The following is a 22,670-nucleotide window of genomic DNA, read 5'->3' as shown; positions in this document are numbered from 1 at the left end:
ATAAATACAAGCACAAGAATAGCTACCAGTCATTGAAAAAATATATGTCAGAGAAAATATTATAAGTTTAGTGACACAAAGATATTGCAATTATCTACCTGGGTCATTTTTCTAACCAGTACTAGAGGAAAATTTCACTTCAACCTAAATGCTTTTACACTCTAGATTGTCTTAAAAATCTCTGGAAGCTGGGTGCAGGGGTCACGCCTGTAATCGTAACTAATTGGGAGGCTGAGATCTGAGGATCCGGCTTCAAAGCTAGCCCAGACACAAAGGAACCTGAGAGTCTTATCTCCAATTAACTCTAGAAAAATGGGAAGTGGGGCTTGGCTCAAGGACAAGTCCCTTGAGCTGTAGAGGTCAGGGATAATGCCTAGGCCCAGGGGTAGGACAGTAGCCTTGAGCTGAAGAGTTCAGGGAGAGCACCCAGGCCAAGTTCAATCCCCATGACCCACAAAATAAAAAAAAAAAATCTCTGGAGACATATTTCATCCTGACAACAGGGAGTGTGGGGCTGGCATCTTCAGGGAAGAGGCCAAGGATGCAGCTAAATGTCCTACCATAACAAGAAGTTTTGCTTTACAATAAGAGATATCAATATTGCTACTATTAAGAAACTCTGTGTTGAGCTCACCACTCTCAAATGTGCTGTAAAATCTGAAAGACAAAAATGTGAACGGACACGGTCAAATGAGGGAAGAAATTATAAGGAGGAGAAGGATAAAAGAGATGAAAGGAAGTAAGGGAGAAAGGGAAGGAAGGCCTGAAAGAGGGAAAAATAGAATCAAAGAAAATAATCTAACGTATTCTAATCACTATTTATTTTATGGTTAATATGAGAAATAAAACATGGGATCAACTGTCACAAACACAAATGAATGAGGAAAAGCTTAGCAAACATCTGCCAAATAAAAAGCATCCCTATCTGCCAGCTACATTTGTCACTCAATGAACTGACTGCACAATTATTGCATGCTCTTGCAGACATATTTTCCATCCCTCAGAATTGCTTCAAAGAAAATGCGTAACAGAGAAAAACTACTCTGGGTACAAGAGGTCAATACTTGGGTGGATTTGACAAAATAATAAAGTACGGCCTTCAGCTAGAAGCAAATCTGAATCAAAAGAATGCTAATCTCCTCCAACCAAAGTTAAAAGAATGCTTGTTATGATTTCCCCCCCCACCTTTTTTTTTCTTTTAGTTTTTAACATCAAAGTGTACATGCTCAGAAATAGCATTTTGTGCTGATATGACACATAGTAAAGTCATAATATAATACATTACCAAAAAGAAGCTTGAGTGTGAGGAGTGCTTGAAAAAAATACTCATATTTTTCTCTCTTAGGAGTATTTTAATGTTTTACACTTGAAGGCATTTATATGTAATAACTTTGCACAGATTAATTTTCCCAGAAGCAAGTTGCAAAACTTCTGCCATAGCCTGTGGACACTTAATATGAATATCTTATTCATAAAATAAAGCATGTTTAAACACTGCAGTAATATCTTTAGTTATGGTCCCCAAAAGGAATGGTGCTAATTAAAAAAATCCTATAATGTGTTTCACAAATTAATCATTTTTAGAGCATAAATATCACTCATAAGTTAAATTACATTTTGGAGTATATTCCCATATATCATGTTTACCAAAGTAATACTTTCTGTACATCATTGTTATTACTTGAAATTTTTTTCATGCTGTTACTTTGATACTCTTCAGAAAATAAATTGACTGTCACCATCAGAACACCTAAGACATTTTAAAGAATGTTTACAATTTAAAAAAAAACACACAACCTTTAAAATTACTTCCACCCATGTTTAAGACTTCAGTGAAAATCATAAGGCTTCACTAAAACAAAATACATAGTAACCATCTGTGGACCGATAAAGAAATAATCTCAGTTTTCTCAATTCTACTTTTCTATGATTCCAACTAGAAATAATTTCACTTTGCTAGAATAAGATTTATTTTCCTTATTTATTTACATATCATTTTATGGGACAAAAACATACTAGGAAACAACTAGCTCATCCAACTACAATTATAATGGCAAGTTTGCCCACTCATCAATTAATGAGTTAAAAATTAGTTCTCCAAGGTGCAAATAATGAGAAATAAGCTGGGTGCCAGAGGTTTATTTTTGTTACCCTAGCTACTCTGGAGGCTCAAACCTGGGGAATATTAGTTAGAAGCTAACCCAGGCAGAAAAGTTCAAGGCTCCATCTCCAATTAACTAGTAAAAAAGTGAGACTGGACATATACTTTAAGTGGTAGAGTGCCTGTTGAGAAAGCAAGCCAAGAATGAGCACAAAGCCCTGAGTTAAAGCTACAGCACACACACACACACACACACACACACACACACACACACACACACACACACAAAGTTATGTTCAATAAAACCCCTGACAAAATTTAGTTTACTCTAACAAAGTATTAAGTCTTTATCTAATGTGTTCTTCCATATACTGCAACATAGAAAAGAATAACATAATAAATATACTAGTATGTAGTTAACAGTATTTTACTTCCAGTACACTTTATAAAGAACTACAATTTCTATTTCATTAAATATAAAGTTCCAATTATATCTAAATGGTACCACGAACATACAACTGAAGTCTTCATCTATGTGCATCATCCCAAGTAATCTATGAAATTGAAGAAAACTGATAATAAAATCGTATGTGGAGCCAGGCGCTGGTGGCTCAAAGCTATTCAGGAGGCTGAGATCTGAGAATCGAGGTTCAAAGCCAGCCCAGGTACAGAAATACTTGAGACTCTTATCTCCATCTAACCACCAGAAAACTGGCCCACAGTTCAGGTCCCACAACCAAAAAAAAAAAAAGAAAACCTATCACTCCGTCACATGGGATGAAATGAGGTTCACTTTTTAATGTGGAGAGATTTAGTTCCTTAGACTTCTAAAATGATGGCTTTCCTGTGTAAATTTATAAAGCAAAAATACAGGTTTCCTTTAGCACTTGGTGGAAATTAGGGGGCCTAAAGACCAAGCCTGAAGATTATATGCTGTTCACGAGGCCTAATTTACTTTAATGCTTTGTGCAGGCTTCAGGAAGAAACACAGATAGAGCCTTGTCCCATTTCCAGAATTAGTTGAGTTTCAGGCACCTGTGTGTGCTAATCTATACAACCAGAAAATGATGTCCTCCAGAATCCAGATAACAGAGCCTTTCAGAGAAACACAGTTATTAGACTGAAAAATAAGCCAGACTTAAGAGGCTGAGAAACTAAGAAAGAGACAGGACTGGTCCATGTGACACCCCATTTAAAATCCATCCATCCTTTGCCCAGGCTCAATCAGCTGTCTATCACTGAAAAATAGACTTCCTCTTAGTTCTGACAGAAACCACAACCAAATGATTTATGTCTTTCAGATTACTAATTTTCTATTTAAACAGCATCAGTCCACAGCACTCCAGGTGTATTTTTAATATTAGCATGAATTGGAAATCACAAAATGTGATCTACAGGATTCCGAATCACCTTTTTCAAGTTCTTTTTAATCTATAGTAGTTGATGTAGCAAAAAGCTGGAAACCATGACACACTGTACATAAACAAAAAATGGTAAATCAGGCCAGGATTTTGGTCTAGTGGTAGAGTGCTTGCCTCACATGCACGAAGACCCAGATTTGATTCCTCAGTGCCACATACATAGAAAAAGCTGGAAATGGTGCTGTGGCTCAAGTGGTAGACCTCTAGCTTTGAGAAAGCCTAAGGACAGTGCTCAGGCCCCTGAGATTAAAAAAACAAACAAACAAACAACAACAACACAAACAACAGGTAAAACATAAGTCAGGGAGACCCCAAATACAATTGAAAAATATTGAAATTGCCAGGGAGACAATTTTTTCTCTTTATACTAAACTTTAGTATTCTACTATAGGAAGGAGGGGGCAGTTCTGGGTTTTAAATTTCAGCAAACTTGCTGGGCTGCTGGGCAGGTGGTCTACCACTTGAACCACATCTTTAGCCTTTTTTGATCTGGCTACTTTTTGAGATAGGGTCTTACATTTTGTCTGAATCAGCCAACCACCAACTTCTACCATAGCTGAGATACAGACATGCAAGTTCTTACTCAGATTGTTTTCCTTCTCAGATGGGTGTCACATGAACTGCTACCTGCCCAATCTCAGCCTCTCGCATGCATATGCCTGTAATCCTATATACAGACTTAGACCTGAGTATCTTGATTCAAAGCCAGCTTAGACTGAAAACCCCCAAAACTCTTATCTCCAATGAACCAGTAAAAAATTAGAAAAGGAAGTATATGGGTCAAGTCATAGAGCATTAGTCTTGAGCCAGAATATCTAAGCAAGAGCACAAAGCCTTAAATTTAAGCTCAAGTATAAGCACAAAAATAAATCGATAAATAAATAAATAAGTAGATAAATAAGTACAATATAATATAGAAATAAGAAAGGGTGGTCCCCTATTTGTGGAACATACACACTTACAAGAAGAGCTTTCATACTGAACTGCTCTGTGCCCTAGTGTTTCTCTCTTCCCCGCCCCCTGACTTCCAGCTGTCAGAAAAAAGACAAAATTAAGTTGCCATGGTTTAAGCCACTTAGTCTTGTGATATGTTCATGACAACCTAAGCTTTCTAAGATTCCATGATACCTGAGGAATCCACTTCTTGGGGGCTCTCAAGCCTCCTGTTTGGCTATCTGTCATCTATGCTGTTCTGCCTTTCATGTACCCATACCTATAACTATGCAATCCATTTAAAAATTTCTTAAAAGGCTGGGTGCTGGTGGCTCAGACCTGTGATCCTAGCTACTCAGGAGGATGAGAGCTAAGGATCAAGGTTAAAAGTCAGCATGGGCACAAAAGTGCATGATTCTTATCAATTCACCACCTATAAATTGGAAGTGGTACTGTGGTTCAAATTGGTAGAGCACTAATCTTGAGCTGAAGAGCTCAGGGACAGTGCCCAAGCCCAGAGTTCAAGCCCCATGACTGGAAAAGGAAAAAGAAAAAGAAAATTCATGAGTTCTAAGATCCATACCTAGTATGCAATTCTTCTGTGCTACCAAAGTTAGTTCACCATTCGAGTACCCTCGTTACCACTGTAAGTGTTCATATTTATAGTTCGATTGAAATGTCTCAGTCAGGACTAACTTCCCAAATTGATGTAAGCTTTTGTTCTGCATATTAGCTACTGCTGCTTCTCTCTTCATATGCAATTATCTTCCTCTCCTGACTTCATGCAAATGAAGTCCATGCCCATATTATGTAGAATAATTATACTTCTGATATCAGGTATTCTGGATACATATACTATATATAATGAATATATTCCTCTGTAAGGAACATAATTCTATCCATCTCTTGGCCTGTTACAATTTGAATCTGACATGTCCTCCCCAACAAAGGCAGGTATTTCAAGCTTAATTGCCAGTTAGTAGGGTGTGTGTGTGTGTGTGTGTGTGTGTGTGTGTGTGTGTGTGTGTGTGTGTTTACTTGTGGCTTTGACAGGATGCTGGCACTGTCCCTTAACTTTTGTGCTCAAGGCTAGCACTCTATCAGGTAAGCCACACCTCAATGCTGGCTTGTAACTGGAGATAAAGAGTTTCATGGATTTTCCTAACTGAGCTGTCTTTGAACTACAATGCTCAGATCTCAGCCTCTGCAGTAGACAGGATCACTAGGGACTGTGCTCTGATAGACTTTTAAGGAATGACTGGATCACATGATCTGGTCCACTTATTGAGGAATGGAGTATTAGAAGACATGCCAGGTAAAAGGAAGTATGTCATTGCAATCATGCTCTTAAAGTGTGTAGATTGTCTCTTGCTAGACAAGCCTCCAATGACCTAAAGATTTCCCGAGAGGCCTCACAGTTTCCATGTACTTCTAATAGTGCCTTTTGGGGACTAAATCTTCAAAGCATGAGCTAGACAACATTTAAGATCCAAATGGTAGCACTTCTGCAATTCAAACTATTGCTTTTCTAACAAATCACATCAAGCAAAACTCAAAGCCAAGGGAGAACACAATTTAGTCAGTGGGTTGATTTTTATATCATATTTAATTAAGTAGAATAAGATAAGCAAATTTCTTATCACTGGAGAATTTCAACTTGCTATCTGAGAGTACAGGATGAGCAGCTGATAGTCCTGAGAGGGGCAGAAATGAACTTAGGTATCAGTCAGAAGTCTAGGCAGTCAGATATTTCGAAGGTGCTGTATTCTCATGTCGGCAGTCCACAGATATGGTCTCACTTTATGGTGGTTACAATGCCCTGCTCTAAGTATACAAAGTACCATCTATTCAGCTCTCTCGTTAGCTTCCTGAGGAACCTCAGACAAAACTCCTTTCACTTGTAAGTTAATAAATGAATAAGCAAATAAAATAATACAGTGCTTAGTTTTTAAGATTCTATAATATATCTATTCTTGTCGTTACTCTGATGCACAACATCCCTAGTGGTGGTGTTTCACAGGTATGAGAAAATCTATTAAGCAAAGAGTTCACTTACTAGGAAGGTACTAATAGAGAGTAACAAATTAACAGAAGTGAGAAGAGTAGATTATTTTCATTTTCTCTGATTAAAACAGCACAAGCAAGGGTTGGAAATTTAATTATATGTCTACTTATCTTCTTCCTCATTTTATAATCTATACACCAAGTTATATTTTCTACTGAAATTCCCAAAGTAGATCACAATATTCACATTATAACTTTTATGCCAACAGGCATCTATTCACATTCAAAAACGCACAAGAGTGTGCTCCCCCTTTATCTTAGGAAAAGATCACTGGAGAGCAGTCCTCTTCTATGATGGCAAAGGGAGTTCCTCTTCCCCCAACAATCAATCCCTGGATGATAGCTTCTCAGGGAACAATACTCCTCTGAGAATAACCTCTCTGCCTAGCTTTTGCACTGTGGTGACTTCTTAATTTGCCAGGGCTGAAGGTCATGATCTAATGGATGAAGCATCTCAAGCATGTTTATTGCATTTTTATGCAAAGCAGTAAAAGAGACATCTCACTCACTGTAATGCAGGAGGTCTTGTTTCTTCTGATATCTGCATCAGTAATTGCTCCTCTGATGTCATTCACTTCCCTTTAGAATTTATATTATTGACTTATTCTTGACTGGCTTTTGTCTCTTTGCAATCTACATGTTCAAATATTTGCCTGGATACTAACTGTAATCCATCAACCTTGCTATATGTCACCAGTTGTCTAGTTATGAGTTATCACATGGCTTTTCTGCAGGTAAAAACTGTAAGGGTCACCAGAAAGAAAAGAAATCCCAGCATATGGTTTAGGCAGAAGAGTTTCTTGAGGGAGGGAGCATACTGCGGGCCATACAAGATGGAGGCTTAGGGAGACAGAGGGAAAGAGAAAGATAAGAGGACGATGGGCAAATTGTGCTGTTGAGCCAGATTATATAGGAAAGGGTGGCAGTCGGGACTACAACAGATGCTGAAGTGATCTCAGAGCCTAGGAACCTCTCCAGACCAGGCCGATTCAGGAAGACTTCAGTGGATGAGGAAGTGACCTCAGAGCCTGGCTGACTCATAGTCAGGTGATTAACAGTCAGGTGATTATTGGTTTCAAGCAGGTGAGGGCAACGGGGGAGGAACGTCCTCTAAGGAAGACCTAACAAAAACACATACATAACCTTCCTATGCGCATAGCACCCACTCTTCTTCCTCGTGTGACTCACCTAGCCACCTTCTACCTTTCTATTTCTCACATACCCTCCCTCCCAACTAATCAGCCCATGATAATTCTTGTCAACTTTCTGAGCCTGTTAAATTTTGACCCATTTTTTCCTTGTCTTTGTCTCCTGTTTGAAGTATTTGTTTATCTTAGTGATTCATTAATGTCCTAAAATACATGTGTATTCTCCTTTGAAAATACAGCTGCAACTTTAAGTAATTTCTTTCATTTGTAGAGGGAAAAAACACACCATATATTTACATGCTTTGAGACAAAAGATTAAAAAATATGTTCAATATTAAGCTTAAAAAAAAAAAAAACTAAGATGGCTGGCAATGTTGTTTACACTGCCAGTGTCACAGTGCCTGTCTAGCATGCATGAAACCCTGGGTTCGATTCCTCAGTAATACATACATACACACACACACACACACACACACACACACACACACACACACAAATCCAGAAGTGGCACCGTGGCTCAAGTGGTAGAGTGCTAGCTTTGAACAAAAGAAGCTCAGAGACAGTAACCAGGCCCTGAGTTCAAGTCCCAGGACTAGAAAAAAAAAGCTAAGACAAAAAAAAAAATTAAATTGCGAATCATCTCAGTAAACTAGGATTTCATAAAACTAGCAAAATTTGTTGAAGTATTGTAAGGTAGATTTTATTTATGATCACCATATCTACAGGAACCACTGTAGTGGTATTTTACAGACAAATAAGTATAGCTTCAATATCAAATACAAAAAGAAAATGGAAAATTGACAACTAGTAAGGAAGAAAAGTAGAATAAAAAATAAAGACTGAGATGAAGAACCACATACATACAGACAACATTCTGACTAAACCAATCTGACAGGATTTCTGCTGCATACAGGTCAAGTCAATCAGACATTTATCTAGCAGACAGAGAAGGCAAGAAAGGCAATTACTTGAGAATATGATCAGATATTGAGACAGTCAAGGAGAGTTGGTAGGATTTTTCCTGAATTTGGACAACACAGAGGTAAAAGTTTCTAGAAAGAAGGCAAAGCCTAGGTGGAAAGGAGACTCAGAAGCTCCTTACAAAGAATTTGACCAAGGAGAGACTCTCACTTGCTCTTAAAGGTTTCGTGCGAAAGTCAACACAGTTACCTTGTCTCTTGTACCAAGAGAAAAACTCAAGTAAGGTGCCAAAATGAAATGCAGAAAAAAATAGAAAAGTTTACTAGGAAAGGGTATACTTTCTTTACATTAGCGTCAATAAATACAGCAAGGAGGATTTCACTGCCACAAAGAAAGGAAAGGAATTCATTTTCACAGAGTAAAAGCGAGTTGAATCTAAGAACTACAGTATTATTCATTAGGCTTTGAATACTGGACATTGGCCTTGAAAAATTCTAGCTCCAGTTTCAGCCTACAAGAGGAAACAGGTAAGCCAGGGTCCTGGGGTAGGAAAGAAGTTACAGAATCAAAATACACCAATAAGTATCTGTCCACCAGACCCTGAAGGTCAGAAATCTGGGAATTGCTTTGAGTTAAGATCCTGATCTCTTCCAGGCACTCTTCCCTGTTGATCAGCCTTAGGCTTTTTGTGGTACTGGGGATTGAATGTAAGCCTTCACACTCTCGAAGCAGGCACTGAACTACTTGAGCCATGCTTCCAGACCCACTATTTTAAATTACCCAAATCAGGGCATGAAATGTGTTTAAATGCTTCCTTATGTACAGTTAATGCTTATGATGGGAATCTGCTTCATTCTCGTAATGCATTGTTTTCAATACTCCCAGTTGGCCCACTGATTACCCTTCCCCCCCACCCCCCGCAGAGATTCTTCCAGAAATTATCCAATCTGGAATCTTAATCTAAAGGTGACAGTTCACTCTTCCATTCCAACCCCTCAGGTAACAGGCACCAGAGTTCCTCCTGACCACCACACCTGGCCAAGCTGTTAACTTAGACTTTAGGTTCTTTTGGAACCAAGCCATTTCAGGCCTACTACAAACTAAAGGCAAGTCCAGAAACTCCTTGCAACATTTCAGCTCCCTATGACCTGCCCCCTAACCATCACCCTATTTAAACTTTTCCACCACTGCACATTATGCCATGTCTCCGCCTCTTGTCTCCTCACTGGTGTCACTATCACATCCCACTTCAACTCTCCATTAAAGATGATCTGATCTGTTCAGGTCATTTTCTTTTCTTTTTTGTTCTAACCCCCCCTCTTGCATGACTCAGTTTCAGATAGATAGTAGATAGATGATAGATAGATAGATAGATAGATAGATAGATAGATAGATAGATAACACAGCAAAGACACTATGCATATAAACCTATTAGAGTATGGAGTTATTCTGAACTTGCATTTCAAATTAATTCATTCTTGCTTGTACCCATTAGATTATTCTTTTGCTTGCCTCTGCCTCCTTAATTCATTCACCTTAGAATCAATTTTGTTAATAAGATGACTGATCAGTTAGCTGTTTTAGGAAAACAGTTGAAATTGACAACTATTTTTTTTTTTTGTCAATTGTGGGGCTTGAACTCAAGGCCTGGGCTCTATCCCTAAGCCTTTTTGTGCTCAAGGCTTGAGCCGCAGCTCCACTAAGGTTTTTTCAGTGTGTATTTGGAGGTAAGAGTCTCACAGGGACTTCTTAGCCCAAGCTGCCTTTGAATCACAATCCTCAGATCTTAACTTCCTGAGTAGCTAGGATTACAGGCATGAGCCACCACAGGGCCCAGGTTCAATGAGTACATTATAGATGAGTTTCCCTAACTAGAAAATGTTTACAAAACACAAGTATCCTAGAAACTTTAACAATTGATTTACTATTTCTAACATGCCTTTTAAATATTAACATACCATTTTTATAACTGCTCTAATTCTTTCAAGTAGATAGAAATCCTGTTCAAGTTGGTTTGAACCACCAAAAAAAAAACCTAGTGATAATAACTAGCTTAATCATAAGACCAGAAGTATGGTTGGGGCTGAAAAATGTATCCAAGATCATTATCATTTTTTATCATTTACTTTTTTTGCATTTACTTTGTTTTCAATATGGAGTGATTCTTGACAACTATTGCAAAATAAAATACATATTCCACTTTCCTCTTTAATGCTTAATAAGATTTCATAATGAAGACATTCCTTTTAGGAGAGGAGTTTCAAATGAAGCTTCTCCTGAACCCAGGTACAGAAGATTACCAAAAGAACTGAAGGTCAAGGTAAGTTCCCATATACTCCATAAGGTTGATCTTTGAGTTCTAAGTTGCCATACTACAAACTTAAAGTATCACTTTCTGAGCCACAGTAGAATCATTCCTTGGAATTTAAGGTGTTTCAGACTATTATATGTCTAAATGTTAAGCTCTGTATATTATCTCAAATTAATAAGTTTACAGCTTGTATCTGTCATATACTTCAACATAAACTAAATCTTTCCATTAAAAAAAAATGAGCAAATATGGGCCAGAAGTTTGGCCTAGTGGTAGAGTGCTTGCCTAGCATGCACGGATATCCGGGTTCGATTCCTCAGTATCACATATATAGAAGAAGCTGCAAATGGTGCTGTGGCTCAAGTGGTACAGTATTAGTCTTGAGGAAAAAGCCCAAGGACAGTACTCAGGCCCTGAGTTCAAGCCCCAGGACTGGCCAAAAAAAAAAAAGGAAAATTTTCATTCTGTATTCTTTACCTTATATATTGTATATTCACATACACATCTAAGGGAAAGTGGGGGGGGCATAGAATCAGCTGAAAAGGGGTAATTCTCGTGGGTGGAGATGATAAGAGATAATGAGAGAACAAATGGCACTAGAGAAAAGGAAATGTACTCATTTCCAGAAGTATGTAAAAGTAACCCTGATGCATATCACCTCTAAAACAATAATAAAGTATATTTGGGGGAAAAGTCAATTATGCTACTAAGGAAGATGAGATCTGAGGATCCTGCTTTGCAGGCAGTCTAGACAGGAAAGGACATGAGACTCTTATCTCCTATTACCCATCAAAAGTTGCAAATGGAGTTATGGCTTAAAGTGGTAGAGCACTAGTCTTGAGCACTAAAGCTCTGGGGGCAATGTCCAGGCCTTGAATTCAAGCCCTAAAACCAGCCCTCCAAAATAATAATAATAACTATGCATAAAATTAAAAACTATTTTAAAGTCAATGTATTTCACAGAATTGCCAAGCGAAGGAACAAGCAAATACATACAAGCCAATCACTTACTTTAGATAAATTTTAATTCCAATTATGTTTCATGACACAGTATTTGCTACCCTTCTATATATTATATGCTTTGATTATTAAAGTATCTATTTGTATCTATAGATATAAATACCTATCTATATAGTTATTCTTTAAATATAAAAAATAAAGGAGCACTCTAAGAAAGTATTTACAACCAAATCATAACCCATCCAAATTCAATTAGTACCATAGAAATACAAATATATTTTAATATAGATGCTCTGAAATTAAATGGAAATGTGAAATACAATACACACAACCTTCTCCTCATAATTAAAAAAATGCTGCTTTGTACTAAAGAAATAGATAGGACAATAAGATGATAGTTTTTCTAAAATAATACAGTTAAATTTCTTCAGGCCCTAATTATTATGGTCATATACATAGAGACAGAAGAAACATTTGTGTGGTTCTAAAATTCAGAAGTTGTTCTACCAAGCTATTCTCCTGGCTTCACTGTCTCCTGGCATTCTGTCTGAAAGTCCTCTCTGCATGGTCTCCCTAATTCATCCTCTGCTTTGTCAATGGTCTGGGAATCACCTCCACATTACTTCTATAGGCTGCTAGCCCTCACTGGGGAAAATCACTCTTCTCCATCCCTTCCTTCCACATGGTCTCCACTGTGTCTTATTATATGGAAACAGCAAGTACTATTGCCATGAATTTCAGTTAAGTCTCTGACATCTCCTTCTAATAAAGGACACAATTACAAAAGGAGCAAGTTATAATCAACAAACATTTGCTGAATTCACTGGGGTCATACCAGAATCCCTTTAGTTGCAGACTCATACAGTAAACAGCTACATGTTCCAAAATGAGAAAGGAGAAGGACTGAAAGTTTATGTCAATATAACAGAAAATTGCTAAACAAAATAAAGAAAACTCACTGAATGCAAAAGTCCCAAAGAAAGATGATGGTAAGTCTAAACTTGGTCTTAAAGCCTCATTTGTACTACTCCAGGGAAATTTCTATTTCCAAATTAATTATAAATCTCCTAGATTACTTAATGTAAGCAATTAAGCCTACGATAATACACAATGTTGTATATTTAATAACACTGATTCATTTAAAAGGATTAAAAATGGTCCTAAATTATTTCTTACTGCTTGCCTGTCAGAAAATTTTGAAGCAATTTCTCTCATATATTGAGTCACAATAATGCATTAAAACAGACATAATGATTCAAACAAAAGTATGGCTATGATCATTGTAATCCAATATAACTTGATAAATCTGAACTATCAATTGTCATTTGCCACTTTTAGATAGCATTTATATAATTCCAAATAAAATTTATTTATCCCTCAACCTATATTTTGGGTGAATGCATTGCATAAACAACAATCTCTTCCGAATTATATTAAATTACCAAAACAGCATAGGGATAAATTGCTATGAAATTAATTCAGTTATACAATTGTTCTTTTCAATAAGCCAGACTTTCTCTGTAATTATGTTCATTACCGTTAATGAACAGCATTTGTATTGGAGGAAAATTTTACAATAATGCACATATTCAAAGGTAATAATGTTCAACCAGCAATCAACATTCCAAATTTAATACATCGATCTTCAAACAAAGAAACAAAAAATGAAATGGACTACAGAAGATAGTATGCACTTTGACCTGAAGGGACACTTTACAAAGTATTATTTCTAAAATAAAACTCTAATCAGTACTTGCAACTTATCCACATTAACATCTATGTAAAGAAATCTATATGCTATTAAAATCCATCTTCTTCTGGGTTGTTAAATCAAGAAGGTAACTGCAGACTTATTCTCTTGCTCGGCAACTCTTAAATAACCCATATTTACCACCCCCACATCTATACATGTTCTATTTGCTTTTAGCTAAACTACTCTTTGCATGCTATTTTTTAAATAGAAGTCAAGTGGGAAGGATAGATTGTCATCATTTTGCAGAATATTAAATAACTACTCAAAAATATTATATGAAGGTCAAGTGTGGTGACATACATGTTAATATTAACTACTTAGGAAACAAAGAATTGGGAATTATATATCTTGAGGCTAATTTCTTCTACAAGGTTAGCAAGTTCCCATCTCAACCAAACGCCAGGTACAATAGCATATGTCTATCATCTTATTAGCTCCACAGGAGTTATTGGAAAAAAGAATCTCAGTACAAGGCTCCACTGGAGCACAAAGCAACAAATCATATCTGAAAAATAATTTTGGAGAAAGGGCTAAATTGTGACTCTAGATGTAGACTGCTTGCTAACCCTGAGTTCAAACCTCAGTACAGCCAAAAGTATATTTCTTTTGTATATCACCTCTAAAACAATAAAGGATTCTTAGTGATTCAGTCAATGGGTTTTCTTTCTTTCTTTTTTTCTTTCTTTCTTTCTTTCTTCCTGGCGCGCCTGGGCACTGTCCTTGAGCTTCTTTTGCTCAAGGCTAGCACTCTACTACTTTAGCCAGAGTGCCATTTCCAGCCTTTTCTGTTTACATGAAACTGAGGAATTGAACCCAGGGCTTCATTAATGCTAGGCAACTCCCTCTACCACTAAACCACATTTCCGGCCCCAGTTAGTGGATTATTTATGTTCCAAATAACTACCTTCTTCTAAAAGAAAGTACACTCAAGATTGAGTCAAAATTATTTGTGTTTTTTAAATTGTTTCTCACTGTATGATATTGTCTCCTTCCATAATTGAGGCAGGCCTTGAACTCTACATCCTCTGACCTTATCCTCCATAGAGTTGGAATTTCAGGTGGGCACCCATACATACAATTCCCATCTTGTTTTTTATTGTCAGCTCTTGCAAAATCTCTGGAGTTTTCAGAGAACTGAATTTCAGGAAACAAGTCTATTTTAATGTGGATTAAAAAAATTCTATAGAATGTCAGTAAAATGTACATACATACACAAGTCTTACTACATGGTATGTCAAAGCTAATCAGTAATACCTACCTTCTAAACAGTGAACTTACTTTTTTCTGTAGTTTAATTTTCATTTTATTGGCTATATTGGGCTTTAAGCTTAGAGCTTTGCACTTTACCAGTTAAGTGTTTTACCATTGAAGCTAAGCCTTAGTCCTTTCATTTTCCAATGAAGCTGTTTAGCTAGTCTCTGTCTTTGGCTAGACTGGCTTTTGACTCCCTGATCGTCTTTTGTCTGCCTCCAAAATAGGTGAGATTATCTTACCAACATTTGTCCAGGACTGACATGAACTGCCTTCTGTTTGTTTTCATCTTCCTTTAGCTAGAATTACAGGTAATGGCTAACACACCTGGAAGAATTTACTTTCTTATAATAGTGAACTGCACATCTGGCCACTTTCTACCTGAGAATAGCAAGGGCTTTCATGACTACATCACCATCCAAGCCAACAGTAAAAAGAATGTGAAGAGTTCTTGCCCAATACTTTTCTCTTTCTTTATTGGTACAAATAATAAGGGCCTAAGAATTTGAAAAACAAGAAAAAAATGTCAAGATCCCATTTTACAAAACTAAATGTGAAAATTTTGCTCAAAGTTATCAATTGAAGTTATTTCCCATGTGAAAAGACATCTAGTACAAATGCAGAAACATCCAAAAATACTTCCTTTTCAAAATTTTATGTTCAGAAAGACTCAGAAACAGAGAAAGAAACATTAGTCAGCCCAAGTGTATTGGTTCCTTTTCAGAAGACATAGGATGAAGATTATCTCTATAATATTAACATAGAAAATCCATATGTGTATAAAGGTGAATATTGTTTTTTAAGTACTGGTATTAGCTTAAATTCAGGGCCTAGGTGCTGCCCTTTAGCTTTTTCACTCAAGACCTGGCACTTTACCATTTGAACCACAGGTCTATTTTCAGCTTTTTGGTAGTTAACTGGAGTTAAGAATCACAAGACTTTTGTGACCTGCCTGGATTTGAACCATGATCCTATGAGCTCAGCCTTTCAAATAGCTCATATTACAAGTAAAAAGTACTACTGAATTTCCAGAACTCTTTATAAAAGCTATACTAATATTTGCAAGGTATCACAGATGTAGTCAGTGGCCATTACAAATGTCACATAAGTCTAATCACTTATTCATAATATGTGAGAAAACTGAAGCAGCCATTCCCAAACTATTCTTAAGTACACACTATTGAAAGAGAAAATCAATTTCAAGTTTACCACAAAGGATACTATTTTGAAGAAGCAGGAAATGGGCACTTGTTCAGCACAAATTGAGTCAATTAACTGTGTTCTGATGAAAAATAATCAAGAATAGCAAGCAAGTGTCATTAGAATTGCTAAAAACATTTTCTCAGGAAAAAAAACTAAACAAAACAAAATTAGCTAATAAGAGAGCCTGAAAAACAGTGTTGTTTTTCTGAGTTTTCCTCTGAAAGAAAAATGTATAGCCATTATCCTTAAAATTAAAAATCGAAATCCCAATACCTTATCTCGAGTGTTTGGAAGCAAAAAGATGTCTGTGTTCTAAGTGTATATCATTTCTCTTCTTCCAATTTGAATATATTTTAGGCTCCCATTGGAATGAATTTAAGCTTCCTCATATCTAAATGCATTAAAGCAAACACTATTCCATCCTCCAGCCTCTAATATGTTTAGAGACTAGAGCTCAATGCAGCCAGCCACACAACTGGCTTCTGTGACTATCTCTGAATTCATTATTAAATTCACATTAAATAATTCTTTATCCTATAGAAGTTCCAGAAGACAAATTCTAATAGTGCACTTCAAATCACAAACATATCACTCTACTAAGTAAGATTTAAGTAAAAATCATCTTTTCCATTCAGCAAGGGGAAAAATGTTTTTTTAAGAAACGAAGTGGGCATTTGACATTAAAATTACACAGATATATATTCTGAATATTCATTTGTTCTCTGGTGATTCTTAAGAATACTTTAAAATGTTATTTTAACTACAACAACCACTTAATTTCATACACTTCCAGTTTTTATATATTTATTATTCTTGATCACAGAAAATGTAGAATAAAAAGCTATTATCAAGCATTTTGCTGTGTATTTTATTGTTTAATCAATTGATTCAATTGATTGATACTCGTCTATTTTCTTTTTTTGCCAGTCTGGAGCTTAAACTCAGGGCCTGAGCACTGTCCTTGGGCTTTCTCAAGGACTTGAGCTACAGCACCACTTCCGGCTTTTTCTATGTATGTGGTACCAAAGAATCAAAGCCAGGTCTTTGTGCATGCTAGGCAAGCACTCTACCACTAGGCCAAACTCCCACCCCCTTCAAGTCTATTTTCTTTTAAATTGACCTACTGCCCTGAAAGGAAAATGCAGTGTAGTATATTGAACTTGAAAAATAGAACTGCTGGACATGTGAAACTAAACACTAAATAGTTTAAAAGTGTCACATTCATGGGCTGGGAATGTGGCTTAGTGGTAGAGTGTTTGCTCATCATACATGAAGCTCTGGGTTCAACTGCTCAGTATCATATAAACAGAAAAAGCCGAAAGTGGCACTGTATCTCAAGAGATAGAGTGATAGAATTGAGCAAAAGAAACTTGGGGTTCAAGTCCCCGGACTGGCAAAACAGAAAGACTTAGTAAGTTTATCAGCTACATCCAGGCACATAAACAAAAAATGAAACATCTAGATAAGATATTTGTGCAAGTGTATATAGCTGGGAACTTCAGCTCTGAAAATCAAACAGGACAAATGGTTCGTAATAGGTGTGCAATAAATGTTCTTGGATTTTGTGGCTATGGAAAAAAGCTTCTTCCATCATTAATACATTTGTCTCCCAAGCATTATTATTATTATTATTATTATTATTATTATTATTATTATTATTGACAGTCCTGGGCTTGAGCTCAGGGCCTGAGCACTGTCCTTGGACTTTCTCAAGGCTAGAAATCTACCACTTAAGCCTCAACTCCACTTCCGGCTTTTTTCTATGTATGTGCTACCAAGGAATGGAGCCCAGGTCTTCATGTATGCTAGGCAAGCATTCTACTACTAGGCCAAACTCCCAGCCCCTCTCAAGCATTATTTCTAAGAAGGGAACTAAGTTTAGCAAATATATGTGTCAACTTTTCATAAAGACAAAATTGAGCTAGACCTAAAAAAAAATCTAACCATGAATGTAAATATAAGCTAAAATAAGAATGATGAATTTGCTGATCTTTTCTGTTAAAAAATGACTCAGCTATAACAAAAATCTCCAATAGCTTCAAAAAGAATAATTTATGATTAAATTATGACTGAAATGTGAAAATAGTATTTTTGTAAGTTATGACATACATCATTACTGAACTGTATTCTAAGTAGAAAGATTCCTACTTTATTCTCATATATTCAACTCGGTCAGTTAAGTCAGAAACCCTTGATCTTTATGTCGAAAAGCCCGCTAACATAATTTCTGCCCTTCAATTCTCACAGTGAGTTTGTAATTACATAGAGGAGAGTTTCAAAAGCACTTTGTACTGCTGGTGTTGGTGGCTCATGTGTATAATCCTAGCTACTCAGGAGGCTGAGATTTGAGGACTACCATTCAAAGCCAGCCAAGGCATGAAAATCTGATTTCCAGTTAACCACCAGAAAACCAGAAGTGGCTTTGTGGCTCATGGGGTAGAGCAGTTGCCTTGAGCTAAAGAGCTCAGGAACAGTGCCCAGGCCCAGAGTTCAAGCCCCTTCAAGAAGTAATATACCCACTACCTGATGAATATACCTGTAACCTCTCTTTACATCAGCCTCACAATAAAATACAATTAAAAAGCTAAAACAAAAGTCTTTGCACTGAGTGTTTCATAAAGGTGATTTTACAGAGCCCGCTAACTAGCACACAACCTCAAAGAAATATAAACCACAAGAAATACAAGCCACATGCCCATGGCGTAGACAAAAAAAAAAAAACTGATTTAAAAATTTTAAAAAAAGAGCATATATTGAAATAACTTTAATCAAGAAAGCATCTGAGATGCAGAGAAGATTCTGAACTTGGGTATAAAGAAACAGGAAGACTTTCACTATTAGGTAACAGTAAAAGAAACAGAGATCACTCCCACTTATTCTTCTTCAGATTAAAGAGGCATGTATTGGAATACCTTCTGCAACGCAAGGTGGATATGTAAGTTAAATTATTTTTCTACTTCAGTTCTATGACCCAGATGGAAGCTCTTTGGGAATACCTAATTGAATTATATTCAATTTCAGTGGAAAACCATCTGCTGTAAGCTCAAGTCTTCTGACCATGAAAACAAAGAAGCAAGGTCAAGGTCAAAGGGCTTTAGTTTCAGCACACAAAGTCCAAATCTAGGAGATAGATAGTAACAAAGTGTGGGCTTTGGCAAAGTGTATCAACACAAACAGCATTGGGCTTGAGCTCTTCAGCAGGGAGGCTGATAAGGAAGGAAAAGCCAAAGTTTCCTCCTCTAGCCTTTCTTACTCTCTTATGTTATATCCAACTGGGCTCTGTGCTTAGTTTTGAGGGATTTTGTGTTTTATTCTTGATTTCTGCCAAGAAGACTGATCTTAGTCACCTAAAAACTCTCATTGCAGAAGAAACCCCTTATTTAAGGCCAAGTACAACCAATACCCCCTTTCCAATTATCCCCCTCAACTTCCCCAAGTCTCTTTCATGCCTGGCTACTGAGCTCAGTCAATTTTGGCTGCCTGCCAGGTTCCTCTCTTCTTTCCTTGTCACTGGTAAAAACTTGGAAAACACTCCTGGACAGCTCAAGGAGACCTTTTAATTATGCAATGGAGCAGTACCTTGGACTGGCTGCTGTTTTGTCAGCAAGGCTTGTAGTCACCAGTGATGGTAGGATCACAATCCAGGAGTTCTCTAACAAGGCTACTTGTTTATAGAGGGGGAGGGGTCGAGAGAGGAGAGAAAAGACTGGCAGAGAAAGCGGGCGATTTGCAAATCTGAAACATTTCCAATTCTCAGAGTTTCCTACCTCCTGACCTTCCCTGGATCTCCTAAACGTCCATCTTTTAAGGCCCTCATCACCCATGATGCATTACAGAGAATCATCAAGTATCCCCGACCTCTGCAAGCCCTGAAAATTAACCATGGCAATGAAAACACCCCACAAAATTTGGTATTCTTAAATGTTGGTGCAACGTTTTTTTTTTTTAAAAAAAGCAAGCTTAAATAAACTTATGATGCCTTTCCTAATTATGTCACCTTCTGCCAAACTTGTAAACTTAATGAGTGCCTCTAAACGTGTGATTGCAAATGAAAGGCATAAGCTTAGTGGGAAATAAAAATAAAATAATAATAACAACAATAATAATAATCCAGAGAGGGGGGAGAAGAGAGGGAGAGAGAGGGGGGAGAGGAAGAGAGAGGGAGAGAGAGATACCTTGATGGGCCTTCACTTGGCGTTTACCCAACGCTTACCCAGTGGACGCGCCAAGCCCAACAACACCAGCTACGTCTTCCTTTACTCTACCTTGGCACAAGCTTTTCCAGAGGCCGCGTCCAGCTTTCCCGTTCAAGTCCCATTCAACATTGTAAACACATTCCAAGAAAACCAGCCAGCCCAGACTTCCCTCCCTCCGCAGCCCCGGATTACAGGAGACCGGACTGCCCCTGCTTCGGATCCGTGCCATGAGGGCCCCCGCGAGGGTGGTGGCAGAGATGGTGACCCGGACGCGGGGCTCCAGGTCACCCGTCCTCCCCACCACCGCCAGGCACCCGGTGCCTCCCGCCCTCCAGAAAGATCTGCTACACCCGCCAGGCCAGAAGGCGAGGCACGCGGACACCGCCCCTGAGCGCGGGCCCCACGCGCGCTGGGCTTTAAAAGTCTCCGCCGCCGCCTCCACCACCACCGCCCCGCCGCCTCCCCGGAGCCAACAAAAGGAAGCCGGGCTGGGAGAAGTTCGCGCTCAGGTCGCCTCGCTGGAGACCCAGCGATGACTTCTGCCACGTCCAATCCCCTGGCTCTCCACCGCCTCCCCCAGCTCCCGCGCACCGGACCCCCGGCCACCCAAACTTACACACACACACACACACACACACACACACACACACGGATCAAAAAGCGGCTGCAGGACGCAGCGCCCCGACCTCACGGAGCTCTCTCCACAGTCGTGGCGAAGCCTTGCCAGCGCCGGCATCAACAGGTCTTAGCTTCCCGAAGCCGTCCGAGGGTCCCGGGCGCTCTTCCCCTGGGCTCACCCGGGGCAACCTGCCGGGAACGGCTACGCAGAGCCCCGCGCCGCCCTCTGGCAGCCCGGGTGGCCAGCGCTGACCGCCGCCCGCCGCCCCGGGGGAGGTCAGTGAGTAGGAGAGGACGCCCTACCTGTCGGCGGGCAGCCGGGGCAGGGCGCGGGGCGGCCGCGGTACCCGGCGCTGGGGAGGGAGGGAGAAGGGATGCCGCCGGGTCCGGGGCTGGCGGCCGGGCGATCTCCGCGCCCGCACTGCCCGGGCGCCACTTCCGTGGTCCGCGAAGGAAAGTTTGCCGGTGTCACCGCGGCTCTGAATTCCGGATCCCCGCGCTGCGGTCCGCTCGTTCCCTGCGCGCGCGGCCCCCCACCCCCCTTCCCTCCCTCCGGTTCCTAAAATCAGCTCGGAGCCAAATCTGGCTCTAGGCTGGCGGCGAGCGACTGGGGCTCGGGCTTGGGACTCGGGGAGGCGCCGGGCCGGGGACGCGGGGCTCCCCCTCTCGGCCGCCAGGAAACTCTCACACGCGGGCTAGTGCACTTCTGGCGGTCTCCGAGGACTCTTCCACCCGGGACGCCCCCCGCGCGCAGCCCGCGGCCGCGGGAGCTGCAGTCCCCGAAGGACTAACCCGGGCCTGAGCTCCCCAGAACCGGGAGGCGAGGTCGGAGGAGCCAGCGGGCTGGCGGGGCGACACACTTACCCAGTCCGCAGCCAGGACAGAAGACGAAGCGCGGCCGCCTCCCCCTCCCACCCCCGCCCTCCCCACCCCCACCGCCCCGCCTTTCCTTTTGAACCTTCTTCTCCCCCCACCCTCCCCCCAGACTGGGAGAGGTCTAGCTGGCTATGGGTTTCCTAGCAATTTTTATACGCCTGTACGGCTTAGGAATTCCGGGGGGGGGGAGGAAGGGGGCGAGGATGGAGGAAGAGGGGTGAAGGGGGTGGGGGTTAATCAAAAGAAATACAGGAATACGAGTAAAATTAGTCACTATCAGAAAGACCAACATCATTACCGCTGCTTGACTACAAATTTCCCCTCCACCTTTTTAGTTTTGCTCATCTTCTAAACTCAGCTAGGATCTCTGTACTTTGCTATTACTATTAAAACACACACATACACACACACACACACACACACACACACACACGCAATTAAAATGTGGAGAAAGTGTATACTTTAAGGGATCATTTCTATAGTATGTTACGAAAATGTGGGGATTCTGTCTGAAATCACTCAAAGATGCGTGTTTGCTCCATTCGGATCATGACTTCGAAATTCAAGACTTCTTTGTGGAGGGCCACCTCACTGTTGCCATGGACCCTGGTAAAGCTCAGTATGGGAAAGGTGAGAGAAATACTCTCACATAAGCCATAGCCAAGGATGAGAGAACCTTTACTACAGTTTGTGGAAACGCTCCTCAGAATTCAATTTATCAAGTTTGAGCTTGAAGGTGAAACACAGTTGAGAATGAAAAAAGAAAAAAAGAAAAAAGGCATTTTTTTTTACAAGGTTAGAGTTTACCATGTGATACACTGGAATCAGGGTCAGAGAAGGCAGATTCCACTGCAGGCTCTCCCCTTACTCAGTGGCCCTAGGACACCTTCCTTACTCAATTACAGCAGGCGGAA

General features: G+C 39.5%; 1 protein-coding gene and 1 pseudogene across 3 annotated transcripts in view; one reads left to right on the top strand and one right to left on the bottom strand.

Moving 5' to 3' along the window:
- Positions 1 to 21,363, bottom strand: part of Gulp1 (GULP PTB domain containing engulfment adaptor 1) — a 212,881-nt gene extending 191,518 nt beyond the window's left edge. Inside the window, exon 1 of one of the 3 annotated variants that reach the window (XM_090354453.1) lies at positions 21,184 to 21,363. The gene's annotated coding sequence lies outside the window, so the exon portion shown is untranslated. Of the gene's footprint in view, positions 1 to 20,279; positions 20,575 to 21,183 lie in introns of those variants that run through there. The other 2 variants (XM_090354452.1, XM_090354454.1) reach the window with 2 other exon arrangements.
- An 844-nt stretch (positions 21,364 to 22,207) lies between these two features.
- On the top strand, positions 22,208 to 22,303 carry LOC150048530 (small nucleolar RNA U3; annotated as a pseudogene).
- The last annotated feature ends 367 nt before the right edge of the window (positions 22,304 to 22,670 follow it).

This window comes from Megascapheus bottae, chromosome 21 (assembly GCF_031878675.1).
Source record: "Megascapheus bottae isolate mThoBot1 chromosome 21, mThoBot2.hap1, whole genome shotgun sequence".
Classification (NCBI taxonomy): Eukaryota; Metazoa; Chordata; class Mammalia; order Rodentia; family Geomyidae; genus Megascapheus; species Megascapheus bottae.
This window is presented reverse-complemented; position numbering and strand designations above follow the sequence as displayed.